The sequence below is a fragment of the Notamacropus eugenii genome, chromosome 3, assembly GCF_028372415.1.
Source record: "Notamacropus eugenii isolate mMacEug1 chromosome 3, mMacEug1.pri_v2, whole genome shotgun sequence".
NCBI lineage: Eukaryota > Metazoa > Chordata > Mammalia > Diprotodontia > Macropodidae > Notamacropus > Notamacropus eugenii.
The window spans coordinates 190,059,875-190,087,015 of record NC_092874.1 but is presented as its reverse complement, the minus strand read 5'-3'; the positions used below and the strand labels follow the sequence as shown (position 1 = coordinate 190,087,015).

The 27,141-nt window shown below is 36.8% G+C and overlaps 2 protein-coding genes and 1 pseudogene across 2 annotated transcripts in view; 2 read left to right on the top strand and 1 right to left on the bottom strand.

Annotated features, from left to right (window-relative positions):
- The window catches only part of MGST1 (microsomal glutathione S-transferase 1), a 718,478-nt gene that overhangs the window by 202,707 nt on the left and 488,630 nt on the right, over positions 1 to 27,141 (top strand). The gene's annotated exons all lie outside the window — the stretch shown is intronic.
- The window catches only part of DERA (deoxyribose-phosphate aldolase), a 125,584-nt gene that overhangs the window by 72,764 nt on the left and 25,679 nt on the right, over positions 1 to 27,141 (top strand). The gene's annotated exons all lie outside the window — the stretch shown is intronic.
- LOC140531054 (deleted in azoospermia-like) lies at positions 25,450 to 26,058 on the bottom strand (annotated as a pseudogene).

Sequence of the window (27,141 nt, the reverse complement as noted above, 5' to 3'; positions counted from 1 at the left end):
GAGTTGGTTAGAAAAACTTTTTACTCTGTCCGGATTATATGGGTGATGTCCCAATTTGCTTAAAATGACTGTTGTAGTCTATACTTAAAAAAAAAAATGATCACCAACTGGGACATTGAGTATAAGTTTCCTAAGTTAGAATGCTGCTAAATTGGGCAGGGAAAACAGAAAAGACACTGAATAGTCAATGAAATTTCGAAGGGCTTATATCATCCATGTCACATAAGCCTTTTTAATAGAATTCTAGCAGCTACCATACTGATTTTATGTTAATATTCTAGTGAATAATTAAAACATTCCTGTTTATTTTTTAATAAAAAGAAAAAATATACAAATTGTCTCTGGGTTTTGTAATGTTACTTACCATTGCTACCAAACAGATAGGTGGGGCATCTAACTAGGATTTTAAGCAAGAGTAAGTTATATGCATAATTAAAAAGCAAATTTCCTTTGACTTGTACTTTATTCTTATCTTTCAGTATTCAAAATTATAAGTTTTAGAAGAGAAATTAAACATCTTAAAACTTTTCATGGCATTTTTTTCCCAGACACATTCTTTTAATGAAGGGAGCATGTATTGAGGAGTGATTAGTGATTTTTTTAAATTGCTGAAAAATTTTTTTAAAGCAAATTTCTCAAATGTGTTAATATTTCTGACTGTAAGCACACATCTGAGGAGAGCAGAGGGTTCTTTTCATCATTCACTTTTAAACTCAGTCTCCCATGAGTGGAGCATTAGCTTTACTTTAATTGAACAGTATTTTCTTTTTAGTAGTACAATTTTTTTTTCCTATTCGTATTCCTAGTAACCAGCACAGTATCTGACACACAGTAGGGACTTAATAAATTGTTATTGATTGATTCTTTCAGCAATTCTTGTTTTTTTCCTTCTCTTTATTAAGAGGTCCTGTGGATCATAGTATAAGGAGAGAACATTTTTTTCTGTCCAAGACCATTGACCCACAGAAGACAGACAGAGATAGATAGACATATTCAGAGAGAAAAATACACAGATAGACACATCCCCACATAGATTTTTGTGCAGCAAATTTGATTTTCCCCCCTAATTATTGCCTCTCCAACCCTAAAAGCCCCTTATTTTATCCTTAGCTTCCTTCATCAGCCTCAGATCATTCTGAACATGAGACTTCTGAAACTATTCTTAATGTGTCATACCATGTATTTGACATGTTTCTATATTTATGTGTATGTAGAGAGAGACATGTATGTGTGTGTATTTTTTTTACTAAATTCATTAGCAGTTTCTCTGTGTCTACTCTGGTGTGCAGACAACTCTTTTTTCTTCTTCATTAGAATTATTTCTCTTTGTATCTTCAGAATTTCATTCTTGAGAATTTTCCTTTCCTTCTAAGGTTATTTCTCTTGTAAAATTCTAGCCTATAGAATCTTACCTACCCTTCCTCTTTACCCTTTGAAATCTATTTTCCTAAAATCCAGGGTGCATAATGTTATAGTTTATTCATCAGTAAGTCCTGCTGATCCATCCCATAGATATAAAAATACTCCAATATAGGAAGCATTGAGCAAAATCTCTGTTCAAACAGTTAAATCTGTTTATTGCACCAAAAGCATACTATTGAAACTGCCTAGATAGTCAAGGGTTAAATTAAAAATTCAGTCAATGAATAGACTTAATGGAATCTTTGTTCTTTGTTTTTCCATAAAGTTCCTTATGAGCTAATGATCACTTGTTCAGAGAAGAAAACCCCAGGCTCTGGGAAAAATTTGCAGTCTAGCCATTGCCAGAACTTCCCTCCCCCCATTTGCAAAGTCAGTCAGACTTTTTTCTATCTGCCTATCCATCATCATCATTATCATTATCATTTATTATGATTATTACCAACACTTACACTTCAAAAGAAGAAAGAACTATACACCAACATACATATCCAGATGATATTTAAATATCCCTTTTCTCCCTTCCCCAGTTACAATGCTCAAAGACCCCAGTGCTTAGATTTGTAAATATTGATAATATATAACACCTTGTTTTCCCACCAATCACTATCCTAGAGCTCTTGGGAAATGGGAAAAATTGTTGAAACATCACTGGCACATGAGAGGGATGAGACCTTTTATGTATGAAAAAGAAGATTGGGCAAGTCACCTTTGTTGCTACCCTCTCCCTGATGAATTGATCTGCTATTGATTTAAAGATGTGTAGCATCCTCCTTGTTTGGCTATAAAAGGTATAGATCATTGATTTTGAGCTGGCAGAGAGCCAAGGGGCAGTCTAGTCCAACCCCTTCATTTCAGAGATGAGGAGAGTGAAGTCTGGAGACGTGTGGTGCCTTATGTATAGTCCCATCGGTACTGGTGAGAAAGGCAAGATTTTAACCTAGGTCTTCTGACTCAAAACCCAGTATCTTGAGTTAATCCACTGAGATGTTTATGTTTTACAGGTAGCACTCTTTTTCCTTTCCTAGTACAGATGTTGACTTAGTAATTAAAAAAAGCGAATATTTAAATAGTGCTTTGACATTTCCAAATATTATCTCATTTAATTGTCATGACAACCCAGGGAGATAGATGCTATTTTTATGCCCATTTTACAGATGAGAAAATAAGTAAGTAGAAATTAAGTGACTTACCCATGTCACATAGCAAGTAATTTTCTAAGTCAAGATTCTAACTTAGGTCTTCCTGATTCCAAATGTAGCCCTCTACTGTGCCACCCAGATTGACCACAAAAAAGGAGAAACATTTGTCACTAAAAATAAGAAATAAAATGCACAGAACTACATCAGTTCTTTTTATTTTAAGAAACAATCTTGTGAACTTAGGGAATGGCACTAGTTTATACATCTATAAATGCATGTTTGTATTTATATATCAAGTAGACATTTATACTTTAGGACTGGTTTTCCTCTCCTGTATCAGAAGTTTTAATGGTCATTTGCCCCAAAGCTTTCTATCATTTCCATCCTTTCCTCTGTTTATGTCATCGTCTGCTGCTGTTGCTTCTGCTTCTTCCTCTTTCTTTTTCTCCTCCTCCTCCTCCTTCTCCTTCTTTCTCCGTCTCCTCCTTCTCCCTCTTCTTCTTCCTTCTTTCCCAATTCAAATTCTACCTCTTCCATGAATCTTTTCCTGACCCCTTCCATGCCCTTCCCTGCTCCCTCATCCACCAAATCTTTTCCCAGGTAAAAATGACCTCTCCTTCCTCAAATGTCTCTTAGCAGTTTACCTAGACCTGTATTTTTCCCTTACCTCATTCATCTCTCTATAGTAGTTATTGTGTAATTTTCCTTTCACTCCCCATTTCTATTAAATTGTAAGCTTCATGAGGATAAGACCTATGTCATATCTGTCTTTCTTATTACAGCACTTTGCATATTCTTGCATTTAATTTATTAAAGTCTATTTACCATGAAAATATCAACAGAATTACTGAATGTATCAAAACTACTTGACCACCATTATAGTGGTTTATCACTGAGTTGCATTGAGAGAAGAAAATGTGAGGATTTAACACCTTAGAAATTATATGCAGATAGCTAATTGTACTGGCTAATTATACAGAATTAACCAATATTTAGTTTGATCATTAAATCTTCAAGTTCTGACTTTCTGTTAATAATGACCTAATTCCAACTTGTTCTAGACCTAAAAACTTCTCAACCTACCTGTATGAAAACTATGTCTTTAGACCTTAATATACTATTTTTAGTGTTAGTTCTAACTAGAATTCTTTCTTCCAGTTATTGAGGGAGCAGATCACTCCTGTTTGGTTCTCCAGTGTATTCCTTGGACAAATTGACTTGGGGTCCAGCTGGTCCCTACTCTTATATATCTCTTTCACTTGCTAACTTCCCATGTTTGGCTTCTACTAACTCCTACCTGATCTCCTTTCTCTTTTCCCCCTTATACTACAGTATACCTGGGCCCCACTTTGTCTTCTTTCATTTCTTTGAGTGGGACTTGGCACCCATCAATCTATTTTTTATCATCAAATTACAGTCTGAATGAATGGAAAAAACATTTATTAAGATTGAACTATGTGCCAAGCACTGTCCTAAATGTTATATATAAACATGTGTATGAATACATATACATACACACAGACATACATATATATTTAAATATAAATAGAGGATATAAATAGAAAAGTGATATAGTCTCAGCTCTTAGGGAACTCACATTCTAACTAGGGGAGACAGCACATATGGGAGGGTTCAGCTGCAGGGCAGATGAAAGAGAATCTCGTAACATATACAGACATAGGCATTTACAGAAAATATGGAGAAGCTAATGTTCTAGCTCCAGGAAAAACATGTATATTCAACAATTTGTGTACACTAAGGAAAGGACTTTTTCTCACCTCATTATAACACCACTTGTCACCCACACTCTTGTATGAGGTGATGGCTTAATCTAGTTCCCTATGTTCCCTTTATAATTGGAAAGGGAAAAACATTGCATATTGAGAGCAGTGGTATCCTGGAAGCAATATACTAGGATATTATAATTTTGCTTCTTATTTTTATTCATGTTTGTTTGCCAGAAGTCATGCCTTTCTATTCTATGTTAACAAGCACCTCTTAGCCACTTGCATTTAGAATTCCATTCATTTTTCATTTGTTTTCCATGGGATAAATGTGTAGAATTGGACCTGGCCAGCTCAGAAAAATTGGTGTTTTCTGTATCAAAAGTACAAGGGGCTCTTTGGCAAAAAGTAACTCTGTAAACTGTTCCTAGCCTAGTTTTCTAAATGTCTTTGTATTTTATAGGTTGTCATTTTGAAGCCCATCTCCCATTTTTGATAATAAGCCTTGAAATGAAATTTTTTCTTTTATACACTAGGGTTTTATATTTTAAACTTACCCATGTAATCACTTTGGATTTTGACATTTAATAACTCCCCCTGAAATACCTGGGAGGAATTATACATCTAATTCTCATTCTAAAGGGCTCTAACATTTAATTCCTCCCATGTACTTTAGTGGGAGGAATTAAATGCCAAATTTAAAGTAATTATACATGTAGTGTTAAAAACATCAAATATGCATCAAAAATGGGTTTCAAAGGAAGTTGGGTCAAGACTCAACTTTGTCTTTGCAAGAACCTGAAGAGTATTTTCTGTTTACAAGATGATCACACAATCTGAATTGGAAAGTGGATTGAAGGAAGGAGGAGACTTGAGGCAAGGAGACAAATCAGGCTTTTGCTGGAACTGGTTGTGATAGGACTGATATCTACCAGTTTTTCATTGCAGCATGGGTTAGAGCCATCCCTTCTTCTTTCTTCCTGTGACAGGGATTAGTTTTGCTTATGATGAGTCAAAGTAGTCCTTTGACCTGAGTGACTTCTGTTTTTCTAGTCCCCTAAAGGCGTAAAAAGTCCCACTAAGGTACAGTCAGGTCCCTTCTGACTTTGACCTATCCACTGTCCCTCACTTCACATATACAGGCATTTGCCAGATCTTGGAGTTTTTACCTTCACAGCATCTTTCATGTGTTATTCCTTCTCTTCACACATACATCTACTACTTTAGTTCAAAACTTCCCTCCCTTTTAGATTTAAAATTTTATTTTCTGTTCCAAATTTTTTTCCTCCTCCCCCGCTCATTGAGAAAGCAAGGGAAAAATTATAAATATACATATATTCATATTTTAGAGAGAGAGAGATGTAAAAAAAATTTCACATTAGCCATATAGAAAGAAAGAAAGGAAGGAAGGAAGAAAGAAGTAAAAAAGAAAGAAAGAAAGAAAGGAAGGAAGGAGGAAAGAAAGAAAGAAAGAAAAAGAAAGAAGGAAAGAAAGAAAAAGAAAAAATATGCTTCAGTCTATATTCTGAGTCTATCAGCTTTCTGTCTGGAGTTGTATAGCTTGTTTCATCATGAGTTTATGATTGCTAACTGTATATTTACCTCCTATTCTATTCTATTCTATTCTATTCTATTCTATTCTATTCTATTCTATTCTATTCTATTCTATTCTATTCTATTCTATTCTATTCTATTCTATTCTATTCTATTCTATTCTATTCTATTCTACTCTGTCTCTCTGTCTATCTGTCTGCCTGCCTGTCTGCGTGCCTGCCTGCCTGCCTGTCTGTCTGTCTATCTATCTATCTATCTATCTATCTATCTATCTATCTATCTATCTATCTATCTATCTATCTAATTTTCCATCTATCTCTTTCTTTGTCTCCCACCTTCCCTTTGTCTGTTCTGCTTCTAATACCTCCTTTAATCTACCCTCCTTCTTATTCTTCCCTCTTCCTTGACCCCATCTATAAGATGTATTTTTGTGCCCAGCTGTGTATGTATGTGTATTCTCTCCTTCTTTTATCAGTTCAGATGACAGTGAAGTTCAGGTGTTATCTGACATGCCTTGCTCCCCCCATATAAACTTTTTAATAACTTATTTATGAGATAATTTTCACCATTCTTCCTCTTCCTTTCCCCTCCTGTTATGTTCATTTTACCCACTCTTTCCATTTTTATTATTTTTTTTGAGATCATTAAAACATAACAATCACTCCCTGGCCCTCTGTCTAATTGGACTCCTCCATGTGACTCCTGATGATGAGAGACTTCTGAGTGTCTCCATGTATTATTATCTCCTTGTATAAGGATGAAAACAATTGTTTAGTCCCTTTTTGATGGCTCACACATATTTACTTTTTTATACTTCTTTTGGCACACAAACATAGGTTCCATATTCTTTTGGCACCTGTGTTTGTGTGTCAAACTTTCTACTTAACTCTGCTCTTTTGATAAGAAATGCTTAGAAGTCCTCTATTTCATCTAAGATCCATATCTCCCTACCCTTCCCCAACCCCATGGGATTATACTCAGTTTTGCTGGGTTGGCTATTTTTATTATTGGTTGCAGGCCTAGATTCTTTGCCTTCTGGAATACCATATTGCAAGCTCTCCACTCCTTTGTAATGGTTTTTATCATACCTGACCATGTGACCTCCCTATTTGACCAAATCCATTGGTCAAAGTCTTCCTGTTGTCTCTAGTGGAGTATATGAGATGTTCAGGTAGACTAGAACCACTGGTGTGAGGGCTTGAGGAGCCCTTTTCAGGGCTGCTCATCCACCTTTGCTGTTCATCTGATTCACCCAACTCTCACCTATGGTTTCAAGAAGCTGTAGCAGGTACAGCGGCCTCATCCCTAAACTGTCTCAGCAGATGGGCTAAATCAGGTTGAGCATAATTTATAGGCCTGTCTACCCCAAGCATGTGAAGACTTTCCCCATTGGAAAGGATAGATGAAAACAATTTGTTCCAGTGGCCATGAAGACAGTTGAAGCAGGCGCTGTGGAGGGCTTAGAGCTTGGCAAATATAGAAGATGGAAAGGTCATCTACTACATCCTGGGCCATTGCAAGTCATCTCGACTTTTACCCTGCCACTGACTTTGATGACTCAGGTAGAGAGAGTGAGGCTGACAACTTTGTGCAATTCTGCCTCACTTAAATCTAATTCAAGTGCAAGTCAAGACATCACCTATGATGTTGTTGGTCCTCTTTGAAAATGAAGGATAAACAACAGCATTGTCTCTATATTTTTTTATTGTCTCTTATATTTTTTGTCTTATATTATTGTCTCTTATATTTTTATCTTATATTTATATCTTATATTTTTTTGTTTAATTTTTAAAACCTTACATAACCTGACCCCAGCCTACCTTTACAACCTTATTGGATATTACTTTTCTTCTTGCAATGTTTCCCTCTGACAATACTCCATCTCCCAACTTTGGAGATAGCTGCTCCACATGCCTAGAATGCGCTCCTTCATTATCTTTGCCTTATAGAGTACTCTTTTCCTTTAAATTCATCTTTGACATAATTTTCTTTATGAAGCCTTTCCTCATTGCTAATTACTTCCCTCCCAAATTATCTTGTATTTAACTACTGTGTGTGGATATATATTGATTTAAGCTGCTTGCAAGTAGAAGCTGTTTTACTCTTTGTACCTTTATACCTAGTGTCTAGCATATAGTAGTCACTTAAAAATAATTATTAATTGAAATTCATGGGAGCAGATGAAGTCACCAAATGAGAGAGTATAGAGAGGGAAAATTAAAGAGAATTCAGAACAGAGCCTCGGGGTCACTCAGAAATAGTGGGTGTAATATACAGAAGATGAATGAGAAGATGAAAAAGTACCAAGGAGTGAGGAGAACCAAAAAAGACCAACTATAGGACTTTATATTTATTCTTATTAAATTTCATCTCACTAGATTCAGCCTATTGTTCTAAAAGGTGTATAAGTGAAAGGAGATAAAGAAGAGGGGAGAAGAAGCAGTTTATAGTGAATGGCTTCAATTTTTCCCCCTGTAAGATATGAGCCAAAGTTCTCAACTGAGATGTTGTGGGTGGGACAAAGGGATCATGGGAAGTTTGAGGAGGGATGAAAAGGCTCAAAAGAGTCACTATAGAGTGGGATTGTAAGTTTTATAAGTAGGATAGAGTAGGATTGCCTTTCATCAGTCAGGGCCCAGTTGAGGCTGTATAACATAAATTTGCAGTGAACCCAGTCAGAACAATTATGTGATTTTCTCCTCATGCATCCCAAATGGAATCCCTATTTTGGACATACCCAAGTGGTAATACCACCTCTGGTTGAAAATCTCCCAGAAGGAGGAAATCATCACTTTTTTTGATAGCCCATTTCACTTTTGGTCACCTCAAATGATTAGGAAGTTGTTTCCAACTTGAAGTCTAAATTGCATTCTATGAGTTTTACCATTTTTGATTCTGACCTATGAGTCCAAGAACAGGTCTGATCCTTCCTCATGTCAGCCCTCAGACACTTGAAGATAGCTGTCTTCTCCAGATGAAAATATCCTCACTTTCTTCAAATGATTTGTAAAGTGAGGGAATTTGTGAATGAGGAAACTGATGCCCAGAATCATCAGATGACTTGCTCTTTTATAATCTGTCTTTAGCTTCCCTTTACAGATTTATTTTACGTTGTTCTTCAAAAACTATATATTCTGATCAACCTGGTCTACTCTCTCCCCAAACCAGGTCATCTTTCCTGTACTTCTTTGCCTTTTCACAGGTCACTCACCCCATTTGGAATATGTGACCCCTGGCTTTCTTTTGGGATTAACTCATGTACTACCTTCTATCAGAAACTCCCTCCCTATTCAAATAATCGTGGTTATATTTAGCCAATGACATTTTGTGTCTCCCATGTAGAATGTGCTCTTTAACAACAAGGACTTTTTCTTTTTGTCTTTGTATCAAGAGGATACAGTTTAACACAGTGAATTACATGTAGATGATACTTCAATGAATGCCAGCTTTGGATTTTTTATATTTGTAAACCTCCAGCCAAATACGTTCTTAATAGCTTGTGCCCAAGAAGAGCTTGACATTTTTATATTTTGGAATCTAAAAACATCATTTTTGAAAAATTTGAGTTTCTGATCCAGAAATCCAGATTCTATTTCCAGATATCATCTTCGTAAGCTATTCAATTCCCAAATCTTTCTCTTATGGAACTCTTGCACTCCATGGGCATCAGTGATGAAAAAAGAAAACCTCCTGTGTCCCTCTGATAGTTTCTTGCCCAATGCTTTATAATCTTTATTGATGCTTTCTGATTCCTACTGGCATGATTATGCTATATCCACATGAAGTAGTTAATAGTTACTCACCCTCACTCTTAATTTTGGGTTGTTCTTTGTCTTGTCTTGACTATATTGACGAAAAGACAACAGGCCTCGCTATTGTTATCAGGGCAGCAAATAGTTGCCTCAGTAGTGCCAAAGACTTTGGTGAAAATAATTTTCTTCTTGGGGTTTTCAAAAAATATGACTACGGTACCCAAGGATCAGTTGCCTGGCTGTAGTTCCATAGGAATCGCAAGATCATGGTTGTGGTATCTGGGCATAAGACATTCTAATATGTGATGTACTAAACAGAATCCTCAAGGGAATATTAACCTTTTTCTTGCACCCATACATAGAAAACATATTTTAAAATTTAGAGAATGGCTCAGGACAGTTAAGAGTTAAGTTGGAAGCTCAAGCCATGAACAAACTTAATAGCATCCTCATTCTTTTCTTTGTTGCTGTTTGCTAATGTCAGCTTTGTGAATACAGATAAGAAAGTTTCACAGATCCTAGCCAAGACCATAAAAGCAATAATCCCTGATCTCTATGCTTTAAATAATAAGTTTGCAAGGTTAGCTATGGGGTGAGCCAATCCCTCCCCCAACCCTTTACTTTTCTATCCTTTGCTCTGAGATGGCCAATTATATAGCTCAGATACTAAAGCATAGATTTGGGAGTGGAGGCAAGTGATAATACTTTGTCTTCCCATTAATCATTACCCCAGAATTCCTGGAAAGTGAGGAGAACTGGTGAAGCATTACTATCATATATCAGATATCAGTGTGTGTGTGTGTGTGTGTGTGTGTGTGTGTGTGTGTGTGTGTGTGTGTGTGTGTGTGATATAGGGAAAGCTTGGAAGCCATTTTTATGCTGCTGTATTTCTTAAAACTGATCTGGGGACTCTGGTGCTACATGGTACAGATGGTTGGCGTGAAATTCATTCTAGACACATTTTCCCTAGAAGCACTTGGAAGAATTTTAATGTCTGTGTTTTTAGCCTCAGGGCCTTAGCTATCTGTAAAAAAAGCCTTCAGTAAATCTCTCTTGAATCCATAAGTTTATTGTGAGTGTTGACTTTCCCTTCTCTGTTGTGCTGGCATACTTACCACATAATATCCATTTGGAGAGCACTTGCTACTAAATGGTGGGTAAAGGGTAGAAAAGCCTGGTAGCTCTTGAATATCTGAAAGATAAATTCCTTCACTCTCCTCTGTGTCCTTTCTGGATCTAACATTCCAGCTTTGCATTTCTCTATCACAAACTCTGTGAGGAATAGTGATTTTCCCCAAGGTTCTTATAATTTCCACTTTAGCAATCAATATCTGTTAGTAAATCAAATCCAAAATAGAATTTGCTTTTGTTGGTTCTTCCACTTTTTGAAGGATCAAATTATCATCCAGACAAATTGAGCAATTGTTAACTATGCTGCTTTTGGTAGAGAGACAGCTCTGGTAGATTATCCATTTCACTGCATAATGGAAGTCCACTGACACTACTGTATTATGCCTTTGTGCCAGGTTTATGATATGATTCCCTTTTCCTTTTGTGAGTCTAGATGGTTTGTAGTATGTTCCAGTGACAAAGTTGCTTCTATTATCTTTCCCCATTAATTTTTACCCCAAAGTTTTCTACTGCTTCTCCCCTCTGATTCCTGGATTCTCTCTTAAGCTATTTTCTTGGTATCTATGACTCCCCTCCTTTTTTTACCTACTTTATTAATTTTGAATGACGTATGTATACCCAAAACCAAATTTTAGTCATAAGTTTATTGTATCAAATTTCAGTGAGGTGAAACTTTCCTCTCTGTATTAGTATCTCTTATTCATATTATTTGTGACCTAAACTTTGTGTAATTGTGTAAAGATATTTGTATTTGAGGTCATGTATTTAATTTGTTACTCCTTTCTTAGATTTGTCTTTTGTAAATTTCAAGGTACCTTAACTGCTACTCTTTCTTTTGTTGTAGTTGGCTTTCTATTATATCTAACTTGGTGAATATGCATCAGTTGTTTTATCCTTCCATTCTTTTTAGTTTAAATTCATTTTTAACTATTTGCAAGACACCAGGCAAATGAAATCTTTGCTAGTAGCCTACAATTCCTATATTTTAAGCCATTGTCTGGGAATCCCAACCTAATTCACAGATACTAGCTTCTCATCTTTTTACCCTCTAAACCTGCTTTTCCCTTCTTCATATGTTACTTCAAATGATTAGCAGTTAACCCCTCTGTTCCTCAGTTCTTTGTCCAGGAGTTCATTACAGTATTTTGAGGTTCATTCTGTTAATATTTGTGCCCATATGAATCACTAGAAAGTGAGTAGTTGTTGTCTGTTTTGACAAGCCTTGGAAGGGATTCTCTGTTATGTTTTGGATACCAGTCCTGGAAACATAAGACTTCTCTATTGTTATCAGGTTGGACAGTGGTTTCAGCATCCCTGAGCAAGGAATTCACTAATTATGCTATTCTCCTCCTCTTCTTCTGATTTTTAGTAGATAATTTCTCACCTGAAAAGCTCATTAAAATTGTTTTGAAACTTTGAAAAACTTCAGGACGGCACTTAGAAACATTGGAGGCAAAAGGCATCGTTGTCCTCATTCTTTCATGCAAATAGAAATCTGGCCAAAATCATTTTAATCATCTGTACACCAGAGTGGGTTTTCTAACCCCCACTTTATTGGTAGGTTGGGTCCCCAGAGCTTGAATGGCTACTTTTCCCCACTGGATTCTAAGGGTAATTCTGTAGGATTGGGAGGGGAGGGGAATTATTGCTCATAGTTCTTGAGCCCCTACTGTTATGCTTTCCCTATTGATGCTCAGGTGATCAGTCAGCTAAACAACTGACTTTTAGAAAGACGTATTTTCTGAAGTGGTATACTAACAGTTAGTATAAAGCATCCTCCCTAAAAGTCTTGTATGTACTCTGCCATCAGTGTTTCTAGTGCCTGGGGAAAGTGGCCTCAGGCTTAGAGATCACCTGTGGCAAAGGGTTAATTTGTAGTTCCAGGTTGCCAGAAATCCTTTTCTTTCTTTTGTGGAGTACTTATGAGGTTTCTCTTAGTCATGGTATTATTACTCCTGTGCTTGGATCCTTGTAGAGTCCTGGATCAGTGTTTACTTTGTTCCTGCTTCTTGATACAGGCACTGTATTAGTTGTTCTGATGCTTCCAGGGCCAGGATGCTAATGAGAAGAATCCAGTCTGCTAATTGTTAGAAGCTCATAAGGTCTTCTTCCTGCTTGGGAGTCAGGCTAAGGAGACGCTGGGGTTCTTCCTTAGTAAGCCTTTCCTTCTCAGGGACTGACTGGCAAATTCCATCACTAAGATCCAGATACTCATTCTTCATTCCAAAGTACCTTGCTGGTTTTAGACAAGCTGCACAAGATGCGAGCAAGCCCCTCAACCAAGACTTCTGTTGTACCTGGTTGAAATGCCTTTAATTGACTGATTGACTCAACAGAGGTTTCTAGGACTTGTTCACTTTTGGTTCATGCCTATGACTGACTAACTCAGTCTCACTATCTTCTCACTCTATAAATGCATTCAGGCTAAATGAGGTGGGATGATTGATTGATTAATTCAGTAGATCCCTACCCTTACACAAGGTTTATATCCATCTCTCACTTACTAATAGAAAAATCAGAAACCTCCAGATACATTGTAAATATTACCTGAAAATACTCCTCACATCCAAAAGAGAAAGAAACTCAACTTGCTTTATGTTAGGTAGGTCACTGGAAAAAGTCTCACTATACTTATCATAAAATGTGCAAAAAAAAAGATTTGTGATGACATTGAAGTATGGTAATCTCAAATGTATTCTGCATTGTTTTTTAAAAGCTTTGTGTATAAAATTCATAGTACTTTCTAATCCTGATAAAGTAGCCTAATTTTCTAGCTTGCTTTTGTTCGGTAAAATGTATTTCTAAATCCATTTTAAGCAGCTATTTCTTCAATTTGAGCAATTTTCTCTTCAGTTAATAGATTCCACACAAGAATATCTGACTTTTAATGTTAATGCATACTCTATATTCCAAACTAGCTATAATAATAGGAAGCACAATCAAAATTAAATCCAGTTGTTTAAAGCATATCTAGTGTGTTGTGTTAAAACATTTTTTTTTTCATTTTCTTCCTTTTACTAAAGTATCATACGAAATACCAAATAGTGTTTTGACTTGTATTGAAAGTTTTAGGGTCATCTTTCCTCCTCTACCCCCCACCAAAAAGTAAAGGAAAAACAATGGGTTGGATATTTCTCTGAATCGATGACACTGATGTGGATATTCCCCTATCCCCTCCACTGGTGTACATCATAAGCCATATGGGCCTTCTCATTCTTTGAAATTCTTGCACATTTCCTTCCATCCCTCCTTCTTAGAGGAATACAATTATGGTGCTGTTTTCCTGAACATGAACTTGACAGAACATGGATATCTAGACTAGCCGAATGCCTAGTCCAGAGATGGCTGCTTAAAGATCAATTTATCTTAAAATTATATAACCTCATCCAGCACCTTCCCACCAGTTGTACTATTACATTGGTACATGTTAGATATGGTTGAACAATTTTAAGATAAGTTAATTTTTAAATGATCATATATCAATATAACATATTTACTTAGCATAGAAATCCATTTTTAGTAAGGTCCACTTAACAATGTCTGACTGTTAGAAAAGAAGTTCAAATTTTGAGGAATTTCTTTTTATTAGTGGCTATGATGGTATTTAGTGGTGCAGAAAAAACTTCTGACCAGGATTATCTCAACCGTTGTCTATCTTTAAGTTCCCGAGTTCCCAATTAATAGTGCCACTCCTTTATTGTATTTTGGTTTAAAACATAATAATAACATATGAATGTTAGCCATTATATATATATGTATATGTACATATATATAATGACTATAATATATGTATATTATGTAATAGCTAACTTGCATTTGTATAGTATCTACCATGTGCCAGGCACTGTACTAAGTGCTTTACAAGTATTATCCCATTTGGTCCTCTCAACAACTCTGCAATGTAGATGCTGTTAGACCCAGATGTTAGGTGTTAGATGTTAAACCTAGATGCTAGACCCAACAATGTAGATGCTGGATCAATTCTCTGCTGCTTGTGCTAATTTTTTGACCTAACAATTAACACCATCACATCATCCATATGCGGAACCATCGGTTACAGCAAATGGAGAAGTTGTGAACATTGTGGATGAGTTCATTTACCTTGGTAGTGTACTTTCCAGGGATATACACATTGATAATGAGGTTGACACACACATTGCTAGGGCTAGCTCAGTGTTTGGGAGGCTCCAGAGGAAAGTATGCGAGAGAAGAGGTATTAGACTGACTACTAATCTGAAGGTCTACAGAGCCATTGTGCTGACCTCATTGTTGTATGCCTGTGAAACATGGACAGGCTACCAGCGCCATGCCAGGAAACTGAATCACTTCCATTTGAACTGTCTTAGGAAGATTCTAAAGATAACTTGGGGTCTTTATTTGATCTAAACTTCCAAGCATTCAAACTGTGCTTTGGAGAGCTCAACTCTGATGAGCTGGCTACATAGTTCGAAGGCAAAATGTTCCCTTGCCAAAAAGACTACTTTATGGAGAATTCTTATGGGGTAGGTGATCTCATGGTGATCAGAAGAAGTGATACAAGGACACTCTCAAGGTCTCTCTCAAGAGCTTTGGAATTGACTAGGTGACATGGGAGATACTGGCACAGGACTGCTCAGCATGGCATGCCCACATCAGAGAAGGTGCTGTGCTCTATGAACAAAGCAGAACTGAAACAGCTTAAAGGAAATGTAGGATGTACATATTTAGAGAATCCACCCCAAATGTTCACATGGACTATCTGTGTCCAATCTGTGATAGAGCATTCAGAGCTCGTATTGGTCTGATCAGCCACATTTGGACATATTGAAACTTGACTTTATCCTTAGAGTAGACATTCCCCTAACTCACTGATGGGTCCCACTATTTGGGAAAGGTTACATATTAAATACTTAATGTATTAATTTGATTGGTATCTGTGATTAATGTTGCTACCTCAGAAAAACCTAGATTTTTGAGTAAATGAAGTCAAAGGACAACATTTTGCTAGATGTTGAGGTGATAAGGACCATTGGACAACTTGCAGGGCTTGTATGGTGCCAGAGAAGGACACTCAGGAGTCTGGGGTGGGGTTGCTGAAGAGCAGAAGGAATGTGAAAAAAGGCATTGATGACCAAGGTAAGTTTTGCCTCCTTTGCCATCCTAGACTTCACCCCTGACGTTACTACCCTTTAACACTGATAGATGGATTCATCATTCCTCCTCTTTGTATATTGACACTCCCTGACTGTGTGACCTTGGGCAAGTCACTTAACCCCAACTGCCTCATCCTGGGTCATCTTCAGTCATCCTGATGAATATGTGGTCACTGGATTCAGATGGCTCTGGAGGAGAAGTGAGGCTGGTGACCTGCACAGCCCTCCCTCACTCAAAACAAAGTCAAGTGCAAGTCATGTCATCATTTCTCTGATGGCATGGTCTTCTTTGGCAACGAAGGATGAACACACACACACACACACACACACACACACACACACACACACACACATCTCTCCCCCATTTTTCTACTTAATATCTCCCCTCATACATCTCCTTCCTGTCTACTTCAATCAGGCTCAGGTTTGGGAGAGGTTTTAGGGAAAGGTGAGCCTGACAGTAGACAATCATGCTAGTAATTTCCTATATCATAAGAAGAGTTTTTTCTAGAAACAAATATTCAAGTTTCCCAATTATTAAAATAAAATTACTTTTTAAATTGCATCTAAAGCACTAAAATAGTCATAATGGCTTTAAGTTAAAGTTTTGAAAGGAGGCTCTAACACTAATTTTTAATCTCTTATTTGGGAGTCAGATGATACCTTATATTCTTGGTGTGAAGGGGACTTTTTGGTTTACGCTACTACATTAGTGTGAGGGTACATGGCAATCTCCCGTGAGATTGTTGGTGCTTTATGGATTTAAGATGCACATTCGATGTAGACCTCTGAAGCAATTGCTCTTGTGTTTTCTTTTAAAGCTCTTTTCCAAGGTGCTGCTCATGTGACAATAAGGAGATACCACCATAGCTGTAACAGCAAGAGCCTCAGCATATACAGGAAGGCCTGCTCTGCAGGTTCTTAGATCTGCTTTTCTAAAAGGAAAGCAACTTTTGAGGGGTCCATAATCACTTTAATCAAACACATATATCATTCACTTAGTTCAGGGGGAAAAGTTAGCATCCTGAACTTCAGAGAAAATATAAAGAGAGAAATTAAGACCAACAGACAGAACTTCCAACTGTCTGACCATTACATACATACATAGTTACCAGAGAGAGAAGCACCAACATCTGGGTTTACTAAGCCGGGGGGGCTCTTAGTGGCTGCCCAGAGTCTCATCTGGCCAGACAAAGATTTCCAGTGAATAAGCTCCAAAGTAAAACCTCACCTGAGAGTATTTATATACTTTTCAGAGCCCGACAACATGACCCTCTGACTCAATGCCTCAATAGAAATTAACAAAATGTATTTAGGCCTATTCATGGGCAGGGAAGATGTTTAACTCTTCCCCCCTTCCCCCCCCACTACCCACCATTAACCTTATATTAACATTATAATAGAAGATTAAACAATTCTTTTTTTCTACACATCTGTTAAAAAAAAGTTTGAAGGAATATATGTTGATCCCATTGCCAAACTGTATAAGGAGGACTTGTGCTTTCACCACAAAAATTAAGATAATTCTGCAGTTCAGTTAAAATTACTCAGGTTTCTTAAATAAACCAGAGCATATTTTGAATTACACATATGAGTCATTGTGACCTGGTGGATAAAGTGGAGAATCACTAGAACTTGGGTTTTAGTCCAACAAATTACTTGACCATTCCAAACCTGTTTCCTCTTCCATAAAGTGGGGTTAATAATACTTTCAGTACTTTCCTTGTAGAATGATTGTGAAACTCCAATGAGGTAATGTTATAAAGTACTTTGCAAATGTTAAAAGCACTGTATAAATGGTAGTTTTTATTGTAGGAAGGAGTTAAGTGATTTTGCCTTGTGTGGTTAGTGTAATTATTGTAGAATCCTCTCCAGAGCATGTTCTGTCAATTATCATGGATTATGAGTTAAATTCCCCAACTTGTATTCCATGTGAACTATACTGCCTTGCATTAATCTAAATGGTTACTTTTTTTTTTAATTGAGGGTAAGGCAACTGCAGGGAATGTGGTTATCATGACATAATCCCACCCTTGAGGTATTTGAAATGATTTCTAACCCCAAGACTGTGATTATTTCATGGTTGCCGTACTGCTTTATCTTGCCATATTGCTAATTGTGGTGCTATCCTGCTTTGTGTATGTGATGAATTAGGTTTACTGACTTGGGAAGTATATCCAGTACTCAGAATTCAGACTGAAGAGAAAAACTGACTGAGCAGTTGTTTTTATTTTTTCCTGCTGTGTATATGTTGTCATACTCTCTCTGAAAGAGATATCTTTTTCCTCACAAGATAGCTCTTATCCTTAGATGATACAAACGACATCTTCGTGGTATAATAATCCCCATAGTGCTTGTTATCAATATATATTCCAGGGAAGGGAATTCTTCATTCTCCACTCCAATTGCAAATCATATAGGATCCCTCTGTAGGTACTTTCTTTCTCTGCCTTTTTTCCAGGCATGATATTAGGTGTTTATGTCTTTCTCAAACTTGTCAAGCATGTGCTAAACTTTCTGATTCCATTGAGGACACCATTATTCTTCCAGTTTCCCAAGTTTATTAACCTTGGTGTTATCTTAAACTCCTGACTTTCCTTCACGTTGCATATCCTGTCAGTTTCCAAATCTTACTGTTTCTACCCCCACAAAATCCCTCACATCCAACCCCTTTTATTTATTCAAACAGCCACCAGCCTAGTTTGGGTCCTCATCATCTCTCTTCTAGAATATTGCAATGGCCTTCTAACTCTTCTCCCAACAGCACGTCTCCCCACTCTAATATACCTTTCACACAGCTGCCAAACTGTAAACCATGTCATTCTCGTACTTAATAAACTATAGTGGCTATTGGTTTATTGTCTATAGGTTTAAATAAAAACTCCTCTTTTGGGCTCTTAAGCCCCTTTATAACTTGACCCTAACCTATCTTTCTGACTTCATTATATATTGCTCCCTTTTACATGCTCTAAATTCCAGCTAAATGGGCCTTGCAATTGAATGGACAACTTATGGAGCTCATCCATCAAAATACATTTGTATGCAAAGTACTTTCACACCTTAAATCTCCATATAAATGTGAGATATTATTATTGTTTTATTTTGGACTGAGACTGCCAATGAACAATTACCTGGGCATCAAATTGATTAGGAGGAGGAGAGTGTGGACAGGATTGCCTTTAGGAAATTTCAAGACTTTGTCCTGGGCCTTCTTTTCTTTTCCCTTTATACTATCTCACTTGATTATCTCATCACCTTTCTTGGGTTTCATTATCATTTTCATGCAGATTCCTAGATCTGTATATCCTGTTCTAGTCTCTCCTGAGTTCTGATCCCACCTTATAAACTATCATTTGGACTTTGTGAACTGAATTTCCTATAGAGATCTTAAACTTAATACGTAAAAAGCACAACTCATTATTTTCTCCCACAAATTCTCCCCTCTCCTGAGCTTTGCTATTGCTATCAAGGGCACCATCGTCCTTCCAGTCATCTGGGCTTGCAGCCTTACTGTTGCAACCTTGACTGTTGCTTGTCATTTTCTTCACACATCCACATTACCAAATCTATCTTCACAAGATCTCTTTGATCCATCCATTTCTCTCCAATCCTTCAGCTACCATCTTAGTTCAGACTGGCATCACTTTTTGTTTGGAACTTCACCATTGTCTTCTAAGTGATCTCCTTGACTCATGTCTCTCCCCACTTTAATTCATCCTCACTCAGCTGCCAAATTGATGTTTCTTGAAGTGTAACTCTGACTGTGGCCCCTCCCAACTCAGTAAACTCCAATGGCATGCTGTTATATTTAGTATTAGCATTTTTATACTTTAGTTCCCTAGCTGCACTCAAAAATTCAGCCATGCTATCCTTACACAATGCTACATCTTTTATCTCCATGGCTTTTCACTGGCTGTCCTCCATGCCTGGAATTTTCTCCCACCTCACCTCTGCCTCTTGTTCGTGTCTCTGACTTCTTCAAGACTCAGCTCAAATACTGCCTTCTACTGGAGGAGGTATTTCTACTTTCAAGTTTCCTCTGGTTCCTACTGCCAAGGTTCTTAATGTTTCTTGTCATGAATCCCTTTGACAATCTTATGAATCCTCTGAATCCCTTCTCAGAATAATGTTTTTAAATGCATAAAATAAAATACAGAGTATTACAAAGAAAGTCAATTATACAAGATGTCCAAAAGACTTAGTGCAATTTTAAGCTATTAAAGCTTAGTGTATAGTATTGAACTAGATATCTAAACATATTGTTTTTAAAGTTCACAGACCTCAGCTGAAAAATGTCTATGCTAATGCCTTCTCAGAGATTATGTTCTATCTACTTTCTACATATTTTGTATTTGTTGTTCAGTTACTTTCAGTCGTCTCACCTATCATGAGCCCATTTAGTATTTCCTTGGCAAAGATACTGCAATGGTTTGTCATTTCCTTCTCCAGCTCATTTTACAGATGTGAAAACTGAAGCAAACAGGTTTATATGATTTTCCCAGGGTCACACAGCTAGTAAGTATCTGAGGTCAGATTTGAACTCAGAAAAGTGAGTCTTCTTGACTTCAAGTCTAGCATTCTATCTATGACATCACCTAGCTGCCCGTATGTTTTGTATATATCTAGTTATATTCATGTTTATCTCCCTCATTAAGATCTGAGCTCTTGTAAACAGAAACTATTTCTGCTTTTCACCATCTCCTCAACACTCAGTACAGTGCCTGGCACATAGTAAGTTACTTGTTGAGTAACTGAAATTTTTTTTTTCTTCATTGAAATTTTTTTCTTAAAATTCTGACTTGAAACACCCCCCAAAAGTACATTTCCATACATATAGCTGAAGGCGAAAAAGAGGATTTTGTATGAAGTCATGAATCTCCATTTTATATTCATTTTTTTGAAGAGTACATAAGAAATTCTCCATGTAACTTTTAAAACTATCCTGCTTTTCTGTGCTTCCTTTTGATCTTCATACTGTGCTGTTCTGTGTATTAAAGTTTTCCCTTTTTTTGTCATCCCTGTTGCTAATACTCTTTTCCCCTTCCCCACATTAAAAAACAAGAGGAAACATATTTTTTTTTAAAAAAACCTGGTAACAGAAAAGCATAACAAATAACAAATAAGCATAGCCAAGTAAAACACTTCCACACAGTATCCATATCTAGAAATTTGTTAGCACAGAACCTTTTGTTCATACCTTTCTACAGGAGTTTGGTAGCATGCTTTATCCTATGTCTTCTGGAGTCATGGTTTGGTCATTTCTGTGTTCAGAGTTCTTAATTCTTTCAAAGTTCTTTTTATTCTACAGAGTTGCTGTTCTCATATAAATTATTCTCTTGATTCTTCCCAGTTCACCCTTTGTTAGTTCACATTCCCCAGGATTCTCTGAAATTGTCTTTCATTATTTCTTATACCCCATAATATATACATACATATATATATATATATATACATATATATATATATATATATATATATATATATATATATATGGCAATTGGAGTTGTGACTTGCCCAGGGTTACACAGTTAGCAAGCATTTGAGATGAAATTTGAACTCAGATTCATCCTGACTCCAGGGCTGGTACCCTTTATACTGTACCATTTAGGTGCCCCTAACCCCATAATATTACATTACATTCATATACTGCAATTTGTTTAACCATTCCCAAGTTCCATACAAGGCAATCTCAGGAACCCTCTTCACCTTAAATTCTAGTTTGTTTCTTTTCTCTCCACTTCCCAATAAAATCTTATTTTAGGATAAGAAAGTTTATTTTGTTTGTGATGACTTCCTCACTACTATTTTCTTTCCTTCCCCCCCACCCCATGCTGTTCTAATGTTTACCTGTTGAGTTTGATGTATTTCTATATCAAACTGTATATGTGTGTGTATGTTCCACCCTGCTTTGTTTCAGATGAGTGATGTTCTTCTGACATATAACCTTCTTCTTGTACACCATAGTTAAGGTAAACAGCAAATTCTATTTCCTTCATCCTTTCTTCCACACTAGTATGTTTGTTTTACTTTCTCTTCTCTTTCTCCGACTCATAACCAAAGAATAAAACCAGTCCACCCCCAAAGACTTTGTTTTTTCTTATTTAACTCCCTCAATACTATTTGAAGACATTAAGATTCTGAAGGGACACATTGCTGCTACCTCCTTAGATATTAGCATTACATCATCATATAGCTCCTTACAATTGCTGCAATAAATTTAACTTTCTAGATTTCTTTGGACTGTAGTGTTGATATTTTATACTTCCTACTAAGCTCTGGCTTTTCATCAAAAATAATTGAAAGTCTCCTATTGCATCAAAATTCTATTTTTCCCCTTGTGGAATTATACTCAACTTTGCAACTTTTGTCTTCTATCTTTCGTCCTTTGGAATCTTGTATTCCAAGATTTCATTGTTTATAGTAGAAGCTGTCAAATGTTGTGTGATCTTTACTGTGGTTTTTTGGTATTGGAATTGTTTCATTTTGACTGCTTGCAGCATTTTTTATTTGACATAAAAGCTCTGGATTTTATGTCTGGAGCCTTTTTTGGGGGGTTTCCGTTTATGCCATTGGATTCATTCTACCTTTATTTCATCCTCTGATTTTAATAGATGTGGGCATTTTTCAGTTATGATTTCTTGAAATATAGTTTCCAGACTTTTTTTTTAAATCGTAGAATTCAGAGAGTCAAGTGATTCTTAAATCATTTTTCCTAGACCAGTTTTCCTCATTAGTTATCTTTGGTAATAGATATATTGTATTTTTTTCTGTTTTTCCAAACTTCTGATTTTTCTGGACTTTCTCTACCATGCCACAGAATTCTCTTCACCCTGGAAGCTTACCCAACACCTGAACTTCTCATACTGGAAGTATATTCTTGCAGCCCCTTCCTCTGATTGGTTGGTTCCTTTCCTACCTTCCTTTCATGTGTTGTCTTTTTCCATTACAATGTAAGTTCCTTGAGGGGAGGAACCATCTTTCTCTCTGCTTGTATTCATATTCCCAGCACTTAGCACAATGTCTGGCATGTAAGAAATGCTTGTGCTTGCTGGTGCGGTTGGTGTTCTAATACTTACTATTACTTCATAGAGTGCTTGACTCCTCTTCGGTCTATTCTAGTTTCAGGGAGTTTGTTACTTGGGTAAAGTTTACCATTTTTCTTTTAAGACATTTATCCTCCTTCTAGTTTTTTCCTTTAGAACTTAAAAGACAAATCTGTTTCATTTCTTCTAGGGATTCAGCTAGTCCTTGGAAGAAATCCATTTATTTTCCTTTGATTTTCTGATTGCAGTTGATCCAACATTGTTTGCTCCTTCTTTGGGGGGATTTCTAGATTTATGACACCAAGACTAAAATGGAGGGAGTTGGTGCATGATTTTTTGTTTGCAGATGATTGTGTACTCAATGCAGTCTCTGAAGCTGAGATGCAACAAAATATGAATCGATTCTTTGCTACTTGTGCTACTTTTGACCTAACAGTCAACACCAAGTAAACAAAGATGCTCCACCAGCCAATACTATACCATTCATATATAAATCCACAGGCAAATGGAGAAGTTGGGAATATTGTGGATAAGTTCACTTACCATTGCAGTCTGCTTTCCAGGGGGTATATACACATTATAATGAGGGTGACACCCTCATTGCCAGAGGTAGTTCAATATTTGGAAGGCTCCAAAGGAAAGTATGGGAGAGGAGGTATTAGACTTCCTGTTAAACTGAAGGTATACAGAGCTATTGTCCTAACTTCATTGTTCTATGCTTTTGAAACCTGGACAATCTGCCAGCACCATTACAGGAAACTGGATTGCTTCCATTTGATTTGTCTTGGGAAGATTCTGAAAATCACCTGGCAAGATAATGGTACCAGGCACTGAGATCCTTTCTTGAGCTAAACTGCCAAGCATTCAGACTTTTCTGCGGAGAGAACAACTCTGATGGACTGGCTGCATTGTTCCAATGCCAAGTGCCTAAAAAACTATTTTAGAGAGAAGTCAAATAAGGCAAGTGTTCAAATGGTGATCAGACAAAGCAATACAAGGACACTCTCAAGGTCTCGCTGAACAACTTGATTGCATGACATAGGAGACACTGGCAAAGGACTGCACAGCATGACATACCCACATTAAAGAAGGCGGTGTGCTCTATGAGCAAAGCAGAATTGAAATAGCTCAAAAGAAATGCAAGATATGCAAATTTAGAAAATCCACCCCAAATGTTCACGTGGACTATTTGTGCCTGACCTGTGGTAGAGAATTCCAAAGTCTAATTGGTCTCATTAGACACTGTTAGGCACACTGTAACTTGACTCTAACATGGTGATATCATTTTGGTCCTCTGAGAATGAAGGATAACAACCAACTAACAAAATTTATGACAATTTTTATATTGATCAGTTTTCTTTGATTTATTCACATCTCTAATTTTTAAAGTTCCTGAAAAGGGGCTTTGTACATGGTCTAGGATTAGTTCTCTTGCTGTGTTGATCATCAGCAAATTACTTAACCTCTCAGTGACCTCAGGAAACTCTCAGAGTAACGAACTAAATGATTGCCAGTCTGCACTGGTAAAAGGTGTTCTTTTCATTGGGTATTTTTTTTTTCAGCATCATCTTTTTTAATGTCAATATTCTGCACAATTTAGATATAGCTATTGAAGTAAGTTTTAGCAGTAAAAAACACACAAAAAAGGAAAGTAAAAAAAGGAAGAAAAAGAAAACCCACTGAGAAGCTTATGTATCTAGTATGGTTTGGTTAGTATAAATTTTTAAAATTACATCCAGAATTTGAATTACCCTAGTTGTCATCCCAGTCAGTTATCTATTGTTGGACTCCAGGTACTTTGTAAGCAAAATTGAACTAATAAATGTAACGCCGTATGATTGGGTTGTCTGTAGACAATCTACTACGTAATACTGAGTTTAGAATTGAGAGTCTTCAGTTAAGCTACAACTTTATCTGTTCGGTTCCACTGATTAAAAATGTAGTTTTAAAAAGTCTGCTTCTGGGTAAATATCTAGAATTAAATGATAAACACAAAGGATTGTATCGTAAATATCGCACTGCTGAAGAGGTATTTGTTGGAGAGTAAATGCTAAGAGCAGTCAAACTGTCAAAATTCTGACCTTTCAAAACAAAAGTTTGTATAAAGCAAAATTTTGAACACCAGCATTTGCCTTTAAAGTCTCAAAAACACTTCAGTACCAGTTGAGGCACTAATGTGTAAAGCCTAAAGTTACACCCATCCACTTCAACTGCAAACTCAACATAGAACCAATTACCAAGTGAATATCCAAAGTAGAATAGTTTCAATGCAAAATAAACACACTAAAAAAATTAACACAACTTGCACAGAAAGTCTTGCAATAAGTTGTCAAAAAATTCAGATTAACGTTCCATAATAGTGGAAAACAGGAACTCTCTGTATCTTTGTAATACTCTAAAACAGTAACTATTTGATCATAACACTGGAAGTTTCAGCAGAGAGGATTCAAACGGATTTAAGAACAACCCTACTTCTTCTAAAGTGATGCGCTCTTTTGTCCTTGAAGCAATTATCTTGTGTGGCAAGAGCATTTCTCAGTCTTGTCTCTGGATTAAACAAATAGGCTACCACTGTCTGTCTGCTTCAGTCCATAGATTTCAGAGGGCCACTGTGGAGGTACCTGATAGTTATATATAGCTAGCTGAAATCCAGTGATGAGTTGAACTGGTGAATTGGGGTAAGGAGAATATGCCTGGATGTACTGAGTGATGGGGTTCATCATAGCTGGAGGCTGCATATATGTCTCTGTGTTTGGATTACTATGGAACTGTGGTACTGATGGAGGGTTAAAAACCAAAGGACCTGACTGCATGTGATAGGCACATAAATTTTGTTTCCTGATTGCCAGTCCTAGTTTCAACTTTTTGCCATGGAAACTTATCTGTGATTCTACTATTTTCTGCACATCCACATCATTATAAAATGAAACAAATCCATAGCCTTTGGACACACCAGTTCAATCACTGAACCATATCTAGCAAAGAAGCTTCAGATTTCTGTTTCATCCATCCTAACATCAGTTCCACCAACAAAGACTATATTTGGCATGATTTTTCCTTCTGGTAAAACCATGTCCTTGGCTGGCTGTGGCTGATGATGATTGCGTGCTAGCTTCTCTTGAGATGGTTGAATTTGGGACCTCAGGTTTTGCAGCAGACCAGGGTCACTGCTGGGCCGAGGTCTGACCGATGGTCAGTGTGGTCTGCCCCGAACATTTCCTGCTCTGGCGACTCGACCTGACTACAAGGGCCTGCACACAGTAGGTACTTCACTGATAGTGCTGGTGGGAGAGGAGAGGAGGCCCTGCACACAGTAGGTACTTCACTGATAGTGCTGGTGGGAGAGGAGAGGAGGCCCTGGGCCGCTCTTTGCAGAGGAGTGTGTGTGAATGTGTATATGTGTGAGTGATTGGTGGTGAGGTGTGTGTGTGTGTGTGTGTGTGTGTGTGTGTGTGTGTGAGTATGAGTGATCAGTGATGGAGAAGATGTGTGAGTGTGTCTGTGTGTGTGAGCATATGTGTGAGTGTGAGTGATGGGAATTCTTTATGAAAATAAAACAACAGCACTAAATCAGTTGGACATCCGTCTGGCGATGTTTTATGGCTACACTTTGTGGAGGATTACTGTCTCCAAAAAGGTGAAGTTAAGTATCTCCCAAAGGACAATAAAGAATTGTATAATGGGTGTGCAAAGAACCTTCAACATATTAAAAAAAAGAAATATGTAGAAATAGTATAAAGGATATTATAACAGAAATGTATGACTGAAAAACAAAGTGGATAGGGAACATGATGAGAATAAGGAATAAAAATGAATAATTTAAAGGTGCCACTGATAGCCTTGTAATATTAAGGGAACATGAGGGAGGCCTCTAGAATATTGCATGCAATATTGAAGCAAACTTATGGGAGACAATGGCCAAGAGTTGGGCGGGATGAACAAGTATGAATAGGACATAGTTTGTATTACTGGAAAGCATGTCCCCATTCTTGAGATCACAAATTCTTCAGAGTTTTGTGTGTAATTGACATATTTAATATTTCTAAATTTTAATATATATTTATAATAGCCTTATGCCCTAAGATAGCTTTTATGCCTTAAATAATACAATACTGAGAGGTATGTATATTCTTTAGTATTTCCATTCAAAAAGTACCATAGGTCTTTCAAATATATTTTTCCAATAACTTATGGAGCTTCATAAATTTCTCATTTAATTTTCTGCTAGATTTATTTAGCTTCAT